The 13,317-nt window shown below is 39.7% G+C and overlaps 1 protein-coding gene across 10 annotated transcripts in view; it reads right to left on the bottom strand.

The window, feature by feature from the left end:
• SIK3 (SIK family kinase 3) overlaps window positions 1–13,317 on the bottom strand; it is a 250,079-nt gene that overhangs the window by 51,296 nt on the left and 185,466 nt on the right. The gene's annotated exons all lie outside the window — the stretch shown is intronic.

Here is a 13,317-nt window from a genome sequence, read left to right as displayed (position 1 = left end):
GATGCTGAGTAGTGATCACTGGTGTTAAGACTGCATCAGAACCCATAACGACGCGTAAGCCCAGTCATCTGGACCCGGAATTTTCATATTATTTTTACTTCTTAAGATAAACTCCTTTTTGAACACTAGAGACACACTGGCTTGAAAATTTAGGCAGTGACGGTATTATCATTAAGGTGGCTTATTCAAAAGAAAGAATACGCAACTTATTTGCAAACTGAAACAAGAACGTTTACAATTTAACTCCAAGCCTCTCTGCGCTTCAACTGCCCCCTACTTTTCTTCCCGTCCCACTGTTTTAAGAGAGAGCAGATGAGAGATGGTGGGGAGGGGGCGGGGGGACCGGCTGGGGAAGGAATGCTGAGACAGTGAGCAAGGATGGCAGGCCAAAGGATAGACAGCCGCTGACTCCGGACACTCATGTATGTGAGTGTTTGCGTTATCAACTTGTGTGTAGCTCAGACTAGAATGTCCGCCCGCCCAGGCCGACCACATCCCCTACAGTCACGGCACCCGAAAACGCCGAGCATCCCCCTGCTCTCCCCTCCGTGGTTTTACCGCCCTTGACAACTCTGTCTCTATTTGCTATTTACTTTGCTCCTTTCTTCCTCCTACAGCAGATGTTTTCTCGCAAGGCATGCACTGATTTTTGTCTCCTTCCTTGCTCTACGGCTGCCTCTTCTGGTCTCACAGCTTCTGTTATCGTTTGTTTGGTAATAATGCTCCAAATTTATATCTCTGGTCCTAGTACCACTCTTAAGGTCCTGATGTGAACTTCTAATACTTATTTGGGGAGAAACAGCTCAAACTCACTGTCTTCTGAAATCAAATCTGTTCTTCTGGTGATGTTCCCATTAATGTTCGTTAAGGGCATTACCATCTCAGCTACCAAGAGCACTGGGGTCCCCATTCTCCCTCTCATTTCGCACTTCAAACTGTTAATAAAGTGTGTCTTGAATCCATTTCCTTCTCCTATTTCCACTCTTACCACCTTACTCTCTCTGACGGAGACTGATGCACAGCTTACCGCCTCAACTTCATTTCCCTCTAGGCCATCCATTCATAGCACAGTGGTGGCCAAATCACTTCTCGCTCAAATACACCGGTGGCTCCCATCTGCTCACAGAACAGTCTATCCCTCTTAGCACTGATCCCAGCCCCACCCACCCATGTTTCCAACTTCTCCTGGCCATTCTAGCGTTGCAAGACAACTCACATCCTGTGTTTACATACCTTCTTTTGGCCATTTCCTCTCCGTGCCATGACTTTTGCTTTCTTTTCCACATTTGAAATATCACTTATTTCCAAGGCCCAGTCAAATATTACTTCCTGTCTGAAGGCTTAACTGATTTCTACCACCAAAGACTATGTCAATGGCTTCCTCCTCTGTGCTTCCATAGCCCTTCATTTGTACCTCTACATTCCAACTACTCTGCTTATATTATACTCAGTTGTATTATGTGTTTATGCCCTCTGCTAGTGAGTAGATGGGAGGAATACAGCTTTACTTACCAGTTTCTACACAGTGCTTTCACTGAGAGGGTGAAAAAGGGTCACTGAATTAACTGGCAATAAAATCACTAGGCCAATCCTCCGGCCACTTTCTGGCTCCCGGAGCCTTCTCATCCTTACAATGGCAGCTGTACCTCCTTTGCATCCCTACAGCCTCTACCTCCTAGGCATCCCGTCTACAGTTCTAAAATTAACTTAATGATCACTAGGGGCTTCATTAGAAATATTTATAGCTGCTTGTGTAAGAAATCGAATATTCTCATTCATCAATGGAAAATAAATGCCTCTACTGCCACGTCTTCCTGGATCTCCTATAATAAATACCTTCCACCTTCCATGTAGTCTATTACTTTGTATTTCTCCCTTATTTAAGTTATTTTCAAATATATATTTTTCTAGCTCCTGAAAAACACCCTCTCTAGTTCCTTATGAAAACTTATTCATCTCAGACTCTCTCAAATTACCTTATATAAACAGTGTTTAAGCACAGTAAGTACTTAAGAAATGTTAACTATGAATGCAACTGCATTTAAAGCTCTACCAACTAAACTACAACTTCTGACACCCAATAATTTTTAATTTAAAGTCTGCATGTGCTCAACCCTATTAAGATTTTTTTTTTCCAAGCATGAGGATATGTTGTTAAAAATTCCAAACAAGATTCAGCAAAGCAGATGTCTTTGGGAATTATCTAGAAAAAGGACCCTTCATTGCTATTGTTGTTACCTGGCTTCCACACATCTTCATCAGGTCATTTTCCATGACTGGCCTTCCTCTGTACCGTGCGGAAGAACGGTGCAGATGGAGTCTGTAACAACTGATGTGCTCTGACACTGGTTTGACTGGTTAGCAAAGTCCAGAAGAGACAATCATGGAGTATTTTGTATTTTGAGTGAAAAAATGCAATAGGCCAAGTAATTAATTAAAAGCAGTAGGTTTAAATTTTTCCTAATAAGCAGCTTAAAATATAGAGGACGTTTCTCATTTTGAACCATGAAAGCTCTATCTACAATTAGTAACCTTTTTACCCGTTTACTCTGCTGGGGAGGGGAAAGCACAACCTTCATAGCAAGAGCTTGTTAATTCTATCACTCAAAGTAGAAATCTTTACGAAGGAAACAATCTCAAAGGGAACCATCTTCGGCAACGGCTACCGCCTTGACTGCCATGAGGCGCTACTGACAGGAGAAATGAGCCAAGAACAGGCGATCTGATCGGGGCCTGACAACCACAGGGACCCACACCTGGGGAAGTACCTGCTTCGATGGCATGTTACCACCAGATGGCTGGCTTTGACGCCTAGACCCAGTGACAGACAGCAAGACTTCAAGAAGCCGCGACCACTCCCCTGCTTGCTCTCACTTCCCTTTACATACCAGACAAAAATCCTCTAGTCTCACGAACCTGTTGAGGGGTCTCCTGTAACCATTCCTTGTGTTGTTCCCACTCCTAACTGCACATTTAAGCCAAGTCTGCTTCTCTGTGCCTGATGGGACACGTTCTTTTTTTCCCACTAACGCCGGCGACCTCTAGTGAATGATCCTGAGGTATCCCAATTCATTCTTTAACGTACCGAACCTGACAGAATATGACCCTCCCTCCCACTTCAGTACACGACTGTAAATTCACAGCTTCGCTGACACACACTGCTGTCTTACCCTCCCCACAAGAATTTCACAGGCATCTTCAATACTGCTGTGCGGCTGGGAACGTACGATTCTGGCTGGTTCCCTGTCCATTTCAGCTACAATAGATTGTCTGAAAATTTAAGTGACTGATGTGGTAGAAGTTGCAAGGTATTAACATACTAAATCTGGAACTTACTGTGAAAATTTAGTTCCTTCTAATCTGTACTCCAGGGACTGAATAACTGAGACAGAAAGAATACCTCCTCTTTATTCTCTTAGCTGCTTACCTTTGGGTGCATTTTGCTACACATTTTAAGAAGACTGGAAGTAAAAAATAAAAGCAGTTAAGACTTCAACCAGTCTATTTGCGGTCCTCTTGGTGGTTTTGGGAAGTAACTCCCTGCTGCTGGGCTGTGCAGGCTGCCTGAGGCAGGTGGGGACACGCTCTCACCCTTGCTCCACACATGTCCTGTTTTAACTCAGATTTTTGTTCTATAGCCTTATTGATTTAGATAAACTTCATATTCTGTAAAAATCACCCATTTTAAGTGTACTGTTCAATGGCTTTGACTATATTCATGGAGTTGTACAACGACTACCTCAATCAATCTCAGAACATCTTCCTCACACTAAAAAGAAACCCTGTACCCATTAGCAGTCACCCCCACTTCCTCCCAACTCTCCCATCAATGACCCCAGCCCCAGGCCATCACTAATTAACTTTCTTTCTCTATGGATTTGCCTATTCTGGACATTTCCTACAAAAGGAATCATACAATATGTGGACTTTGTGTCTGCCTTCTTTTCGTTAGCACAATGTTTTCAAGGTTCATCCATGTTGTAGCATCTATCAATCAGTACTCTGTTTCTTTCTTTACCACTGAACAATATTCCATGGTATGGTTATACCACATTTTATGTATCCACTCATCAGACAATGTACATTTAGGTTATTTCCACTTTTAAGTATAATGAACAGGGGCACCTGGGTGGCTCAGTCAGTTAAGCTTCCAATTTTAGCTCAGGTCATGATCTTGCAGTTCGTGGGTTCGAGCCCCACATCGGGCTCTGTCCTGACAGCTCAGAGTCTGGAGCTTGCTTTGGATTCTGTGTCTCCCCCTCTCTCTTCCCCTCCCATGCACATGTTCTGTCTCTCTCTATCTCTCAATAATAAATAAATGTTTAAAAAATAATAGTAATACTAAAATTTTTAAAAATAAGTATAATTAATAATGTTGCTATGAGCATTCTGGAACATTTTTTGGTGAATGTATGTTTTCAGGGCACCTGGGTGGCTCATCAGTTAAATGTCCAACTCTTGATTTCAGCTCAGGTCATGATCTCTGGATTCGTGAGATGGAGCCCCAAGCTGGGCTGTGTGTGCAGTGTGGAGCCTGCCTGGGATTCTCTCTCCATGCCCTTCCTCTACTCTCACTCTCTGTTTCAAAATAAATAAAATAAACTTCACACACGTGTGTGTGTGTGTGTGTGTGTGTGTGTGTGTGTGTGTGTATGTAATGTATATTTTCATTTCTTTTGGGGATTTTCTCTTGGGGATTCTAAAAATAGAATCACCGGTATGGTTTTAAACTTTTGAGGAATTGACCAAACTTTTATCCAAAGTGGCTGCCATGCTTCACATCATTTCTCCATATCCTTGTCAATACTTATTACTGTCATTTTTTAAAAAAATTACAGCCATTCTACTGAGGTATGTGGTATCCTCACTATGATTTTGGTTTGCATTTCCCTAATGGCTAATAATGTTGAACACCGTTTCATGTGCTTATTGACCACTGGTATACCTTCTTTGGACTAATGTCGATCCAATTCCTTTGCCCATTTTTAAATTGGGTTGTCTTTTTATTATTGAGTTGTAAGAGTTATTCATATTCTCTGGATGTAAGTCCACTGATATGATTTGCAAAAATTTTCTCCCACTTTCTTTGATGCACACAAGTTTCTAATTTGGATGACGTCCACTTTATTTAGATTTTCTACAGTCACTTAATGCTTCTGATGTCATATCTAGGAAACCACTGCCTAACTCAAGGTCGCAAAGATTCATCCCTGTGTTTTCTTCTAGAAATAGTTATTTTTAGTAATGCAACAGGCAGCCATGAATCTACCACACAAACAAAAAACTATTATCTTGACCATTACTTACATCGAATCACAAGCACCACCCATCTCATCCCCCCGTCTTCTCCCAACCACTGATTCTCATCTTGTCTGTATCACAGAATCACCAATGTACTTTTAGAAATGTAGAGTGATCCACAAGCCTTACCTCAGCCCTACTGCATCTCCTGGAATTAATTTAGACATCTGAATGTAAGCAAACAAACAAAACATTCTTTATGAAGAAATCTGAGGACCACTCTTACTGGCAATGAGAAGTCACTGGAACTTTTAGAGTGGGGAGGTGATGCAGTAAAATTAACCCAAAGCAAGACTAGATGTCAGGTGAACAGGAAGGCCTGTGATAAAGTAGAAGAATGGAATGGAAATGAGGAAGACTATTCCAAAACTACGTTGAGAACAGACGGGACAGCACTTGAGGCGAGCCTGGACAAACACATGCGATAAGGAGGGAAAGCAGAGAGGAGGACCGTGCACATCTGGGCAGGTAAGGCCTCCTCACTAGTAGTTGGTTTGGGAAGGAAAACAAAAAAATTTGTTATGCCTTGGGTTAAAGGGGGTAAGAAAAAATTCAAGTCGAGATGTTCTGAGGAACCGATCCATAGGACTGAATGAATAAGAATCTTTTGAAAGAGTAAGTGTAGCAAAAAGGGATGGCTGGGAATGAAGGCTAGAACGCACCCCTAAGTACTCTCTGCGTTATAAGTGCAGGAAGAGAAAGAGGATGCGGCAAAAAGCGGAGAGAAATATCATTACGACGAGACGGGAGAAAAGCCTCTCAAGAAAGAGGGAGGCCTGCAGCCATCAGACAACATCATTCTAGTAGTACGCAGCCTGTGCCTGGGGGAAAGCACAGGGACGTAATTACTCTAGCTCAGAAACGGGATCACTTCCCCTCACGATTTCTACTTGTTCATTTGTCTTCATGAATGCTAAGTCATAGAACTGGGCTCCAGACACGATCCAGATTCATTCTGAATCACCCAGATGTCACACGGTGAACCAAATAAGACATTTGTCACCAAGTCTGGTAACAAACCAATAAATGATCATTCCAAACCAGTAGGAAATTCACACAGGGTACTTGGAAATGAGCCACCCGGCCACGCAGCTGGGCGGCACGAACACTGGAGGGAGCCGGGCACCTGGGAGACCCAGAACCCGACTGGCCCGGGCTCTGTCAGAGCGGCACCTTCCCATCCCTGCAGCACAATTATGCAGAATAAGGTCAGGAGACCTTCTGTAAAGGACCCTCTGTCAAGTGCTGTGTTACACTACTCAAGATGAGCATGAGTTTTATTGTACGTCTGGGAAACTGCGGTTTGTTAAGCAACATGCCCAAATTTAAAGTTGGAAAAAAAAAATTCCTAAGAACAAGGCTGAGCCAACAATGCCAGTCTACATGCCCTAAAACCCCATACCCACACATTGCGTTTTATGTATATTTCTGTTGAGGTAAATATACATCCCATAACTATTTTTGCACAACTTCCAAATTCCTTAGTTATTATATTCTGTTTTTCATGTTATTCTTGACTATCAACCCTTTGCTCTATTTATGTCATTCCCAAAGTTACCCAGTGCTTGAGGCGCACTCCATGTTTCATTAAAAACAGTGCACTGAGGGGCACCTGGGTGGCTCAGTCAGTTGGGCGTCTGACTCTGGCTCAGGTCATGGTCTCATGGTTCATGGGTTCAAGTGCCACATTGGGATCTGTGCTGACAGCTAGCTCAGAGTCTGGAGCCTGGTTCAGATTCTGTGCCTCCTTCTCTCTCTGACCCTCCCTGACTCGTGCTGTCTCTCAAAAACAAATTAGTGTAAAAAAAAAAAATAAAAACAGTGCCTTGAAAAGAATGGTAGGCGTTATATATCATTGAGAAAAAGATGAATTTTTCTTTCTTTTTTTAAAAGTTTATTTGAGAGAGAGAGAGAGAAAACGCAAGAGAATCCCAAGCAAGAGAATCTGCACTGACAGTGCAGAGCCTGAAGTGGGGCTCAAACCCATAAACCGTGAGATCATGATCTGAGCCGAAATCAAGACTTGGATGCTTAACAAACTGAGCCACCCTGGTGTCCCAGGGCTGTTGTTTTCAATAAATGGCATGAGAACAACAGGTTTTCCATATGTAAAAAAAAATTAAATAGGACACTTTCCTCACACGATGTCCTTAAATCACTTCCAGGTGGATCATAGACTCAATGCAAAGGTAAAACTACAAGATTTTTATAAAATAATAAAAGTGAAGATCTTTATAGCCTCAAGGGATGGAAAGATTTCTTTAAAAAGAAACAAAAAGCACTAATCGTAAAGGAAAAAGTGGCAAATTTGGTTACATTACAATTATACTAAAATGTCAACTCACTGAAAGACATTTTAAAAAAAGTAAAATGAGATACCACAAAGCAAAAGAAAATATTTGTAACACATACAACAAAAGACTCGTATCCTTACTATTGAAACAAAAACTCCTATAAATCAGTAAGAAAGAAAACTCACTAGAAAAATAGGCAAAAGACTTATTGAAGCAGACACTTCACAAAAGAAAGGCTAAAAGACACGGAAAAGACTCCAACCTCATTTTGAGAGAGAAAAATTAAAAAACTAAAATCACATGAAATTACACACTCACCAGACCGCAAAACATATGAAGTGTAGTAACACCCAGAAGTGGTGAGGGCAAACAGTAGAACGAACGAACACACACACACCCCCCCCCCCCACACCCCCGGCTTGGCATTACAAGCAAAAGCTGGAGACGGACATACTGTATGACCCAGCAACTTTACTGCTTGGTTTATACTCTTAAATGTTTAAGAACGCACATGAATGTTTAAGAGTGCACAAGGATAAATGTTTAAGAATGTTCATGTAACTAACTCCAGACTGAAAACAATCTAAATATGCATCAAAAGATACGATGAAAACATGACTCGTGATATATACATGTCATAGAATACTATAAAGAAATACAAGTGAATAAATCACACCTATACAAACATGGATAAATCTCACAAACATTGTGTTGAGTGACATAAGACACAAAACAATATATTCAGTATGATTCCATTCATACATAGTTCAAGAACAAGCAAAATACATGATGAAATGGGCCCACTGCACATTATATCCAATAAACATGGCACTTTGTGCATCAAAACTCCTGACGGATGTATTACACAGGCGATAAAACACAAAAATTGAAACAGTGATTACCTCTTGGAGGCAAGGATGAAGTTGGGATGGGAAGGTACAGTCTGGGATGATGAAATTATCTATTTCCTGATCTAAGTGGTAACTGCACAGGTGTTTGCTTTACAGTGGTTCATTTAAGTATATATGTATGTATGTGTATATATATATACACACACACGTGTATGTATATATATATATATGGTTAATGCACATTTCTGTCTATATGCATAATATTTCATAATGAGCAAAGAAAAATGAGGAAAGACTAGGATCCTTCTTCTCCCCCACTTCCATTTCTTGCCATTCAGGACAATTTCACTGGGGTCTAAGCTCTATTGCTGTGAGGGCTCTGAAGAGCAGAGATCAGGCTGTTTTTCTCACCACAGATTTCTTACCACCTAGAACAGTGCCTGGCAGAAGACAGGCACTAAATAAATATTTTACAAATGATTCACTGATCAACCAAGAACAGAGGGGGAGGCAGGAGAAAAGAGAGATAAACATAAAAAGGGAAATAAATGCACGAGGACTCCGAGACGCTCTTTGTGAACAGTTAAGAGGGCAGGACCTGGGAGCTCCTTGTTAAAACAGAGATCGTACTGAAGTTTTTGCTGAGGACAACCACAATCTTATATGAAGGACAGCAAACCATGATGAATTTATATACACCCATAAAGTTTACAGTGTAGCCAAATACAATTTAAAAGGAGTAAATATTTTAATGATCTATATAATCCCTTCAGAACTGTGGGCAATAAATTTTTGTTATTTATATGCTATGCAAGCTGTGGTATTTTGTTACTGCAGCCAGAATGGACTAAGATGCATTACCTATAACTTAAAAATTCATTTTTTCTATAATACTACCTTTTCCCCTAACGTAATAAGACTTACTAAAAAGACCACCACCACTAGGGAGATTTAGATCTTACTTCTTTTCCTTCAATATGTCCAACCTAAGGTAAACAGATTGATTAATTAGCAAATCAAAAAAACTTGATGACCAGAAGAAAGAGGAGGGAGAGGGAAAAAATAATATATAGTAAAACAAACAGACAAAACTGGATAACTGAGAGTTGAGATAATTTTGGCAAATCTTTCAGATAATTAATCTTCACTCTCTCCTAACTCCAGAATGTATTTTACTTTCTGATTATAACCTTTAATTATTCAAATCTCATAGGTAACAAGCCACAGAATGGACAGAACCTAATAATTTCTTTAAAGCCACAGTCACTTTGTATTCAATAACTATCTTTCTTTTTTTTTCCTTTTTTTTTTTTTTAAGCTTTCTAGAACTACATCATCCTAAGGAATACTGGAATACCGAATTCCCTCACCTCATGTCAACCTGGGATCATTCTAGTTAGGGGGCGCAAGTAAAATCAACAACACTATCATAAGCTAAAGTTAAGCTCACAATGGTCAGGAGGAAGAACACTATTAGACCAGACATTGGTTTAACATATAGGAAAAACTGAAGAGGGGCAACTTCAATATAAGAAAAATACAAGACCGCCAACAACAAAATAACAGAAACTTAAGGCAAAGAAGAGATAGAGTCAACACATATTCAAAAAGTTAACTATACTTTGTAGTTTTGAAGTCCACTCACGATGTCAAAAAAGCACCGAAGCCCTAGGAAGAATTTCTGTGCTCCGTTTTTTTCTCAAGTGCACATGAAACACTGTCCAGGACAGATCACATGTCAGGCCACAGGACAAGTCTCAGGAAACTGAAGAAGACTGAAATCGTATCAAATACCTTTTCCAATCAGAACAGTATGAAAGTAGAAATCAGTAAGAACTGGAAGAAACAAAAATACATGGCGGCTAACCAATATGCTACTGAACAACCCAATGGGCTCACAAAGAAATCAAAGAGGAAGTAAAATAATACCAGGAGACAAATGAAAATGGAAACATGTGGGATCAAGTCTTTGGGATGCAGCAAAAGCACTTCTGAGAGGAAATTTTATAGCATTACAGGTCTAATTCAAGAATCAAGAGGCGCCTGGGTGGCTCAGTCGGTTAAGCGTCCGACTTCAGCTCAGGTCATGATCTCACAGTCCGTGGGTTTGAGCCCCGTAATGGGCTCTGTGCTGACAGCTCAGAGCCTGGAGCCTGCTTCAGATCCTGTGTCTCCCCCTCTCTCTGCCCCTCCCCTCCTCGCTCTCTGTCTCTGTCTCTCAAAATAAAATAAAAACAAAAAAATTTAAAAAACAGAATCAAGAAAAATCTCAAGTAAACGTCTAACTTCACATCTAAAAGAACAAGAAAAAGAACAAAGCCCCAATTTAGCAGAAGGAATGAAATAACAAAGATCACAGCAGATATATATGTAACAGAGACAAAAATATAATTGATAAACTTTTAAACAGACTAATCAAGAAAAAGAGAGGACTCAAATAAATATCAGAAATGAAAGAGAAGTAATAACCACCACAAATATATAAAGGAATATAAGAGACTACTGTGAGAAATGACATGCCAAACAAATTAGATAACTTATAGTGAAAGAATACATTACTAGTAACATACAATTTTCTAAGAATGAGTCAGGAAGAAATGAAATATCTGAACAGATCAACTACTAGTAATTAAATTGAGTCAGTAATCAAAAATTCCCAACAAACAAATGCCCAGGACCACAAGGCTTCACAGATGAATTCCACAGAACATTTTTTAAAAAGATAATACCCATTATTACCAATTAATACCAAACTATTCCATAAAACAGCAGAGGAAAAAATGTTTCGGAATGCCTCAGAGGCCAGCATTACCCTGATACCAAAATCAGACAATGGCACTACAAAATAAGAAAACTACACATCAGGGGCGCATGGGTGGCTCGGTTAAGCGTCCGAATTCGGCTCAGGTCATGATCTCATGGTTCGTGGGTTCGAGCCCCGCACTGGGCTCTGTGCTGACAGCCAGCTCAGAGACTGGAGCCTGTTTCAGATTCTGTATCTCCCTCTCTCTCTGACCCTCCCCTGTTCATGCTCTCTCTCTTTCAGAAATAAATGAAACATTAAAAAAATTTAAAACAAAAAAGAAAGAAAACTACACATCAAAGTCCCCGATGAACACAGATGCAAAGATCTGCAACAAAATATTAGCAAATTGAATTGAAAAATTCATTAAAAGGATCATTCACTATGATCAAGTGGGATTCACCCCAGGAATGCAAGGATGGTTTAAATTATATGTATCAACCAACACAATATACCACATTAACCACAGGTTAAAACCACAGGTTAAAAATCATATGATCGTCTTGGGGCACTTGGATGGCTCAGTTGGTTAAGCGTCCAACTTCGGCGCAGGTCCTGATCTCATGGTTTGTGTGTTTGAGCCCCACGTTGGGCTCTGTGCTGGCAGTCAGAACCTGGAGGCTGCTGCAGATTCTGTGTCTCCCTCTCTTTCTCTGCTCTTGCCTTGCTCATGCTCTCTCTCTCTCTCAATAATAAATAAGCATTAAAAATTTTTTTTAAATCATGAGTATCTCAATAGATGCAGAAAAATAATTCGATAAAATTCAACAGCCATTCATTATAAAAAACTCAACAAAGAGGGTACAGAAGGAGCTTATCTCAACATAATAAAGTCCATCTATGACAAATCCACAGCTAACTTCATACTCAATGGTGATAGGCTGAAAGTTTTTCCTCTAAGGTCAGGAACAAGACATGGATGTACACTCTCATCACTTTTATTCAGCAAAGTACTGAAAATCTTAGCCACAGCAATCACACAAGAAAAATAAATAATAGGTATCAAAACTGGTAAGAAAGAAGAAAAACTGGCACTATTTGCAGATGACACGATACTGTATATAGAAAACCCTAAAGATTTTGCCAAAAAAACTATCTGAACTAATAAATGAATTCAATAACTTTGCAGTATACAAAATCAATATTGAGAAATCTACTGTGTTTCTCTACACTAATGAGAAAAGAGCAGAAAGAGAAATTAAGAAAAGAATCGCATATACAATTACATCAAAAAGAATAAAATACCTAGGAATAAATTTGACCAAGGAGATCAAATTTCTATACTCTGAAAACTGTAAGACATTAATGAAAGAAATGGATAGATACATCATGGAAAATATATCCATGATATATATACCATGGAAAAACAAATGGAAAGATGTATCATGCTCATGGATCAACAGAATTAATATTATTAAAAGGCCCATACTAGGCAAGGCAATCTACAGATTCAGTGCAGTCCTGTAGAAATACCAACAATATTGTTCACCAAACTAGAACAAAAATCCTAAAATCTGTACAGAGCCACAAAAGACCCTGAACAGCCAAAGCAACCTTGAAAAAGAAGGAAATCTAGAGGTATCATAATCCCAGATATTAAACTATATTACAAAGCTATAGTAATCTAAACAGTATGGTACTGGTACAAAAACTGACGCATAGATCAGTGGAACAGAACAGAGAGCCTAGAAATAAACCCATATTTCTATGGTCAATTAATCTATGACAAAGAAAGCAAGAGCACACAATGGGGAAAAGACAGTCTCTTCAATAAATGGGTGGTGGAGAAACTAAACAGCTACATACAAAAGAATGAAACTGGGCCACTTTCTTACACCATACACAAAAATAAACTCAAAATGGGTTAAAGACCTACGTGTGAACTAGAACTGATCCAAGAATTCAGCCAAGTTGCAGGGTACAAAATCAACGTACAGAAATCGGTTGCATTTTTATACACCAACAATGAAGCAACAGAAAGAGAAATCAAGAAACTGATCCCATTCACAATTGCACAAAAAACCATAAAATACCTCGGAATAAACCTAACCAAGGATACAAGAGATCT

The sequence above is a fragment of the Hyaena hyaena genome, unplaced genomic scaffold (assembly GCF_003009895.1).
Source record: "Hyaena hyaena isolate Hyena2069 unplaced genomic scaffold, ASM300989v1 scaffold_37, whole genome shotgun sequence".
Taxonomy (NCBI): domain Eukaryota; kingdom Metazoa; phylum Chordata; class Mammalia; order Carnivora; family Hyaenidae; genus Hyaena; species Hyaena hyaena.
The sequence above is the reverse complement of the archived record's forward strand: the minus strand, read 5'-3'. Positions and strand labels throughout refer to the sequence as shown.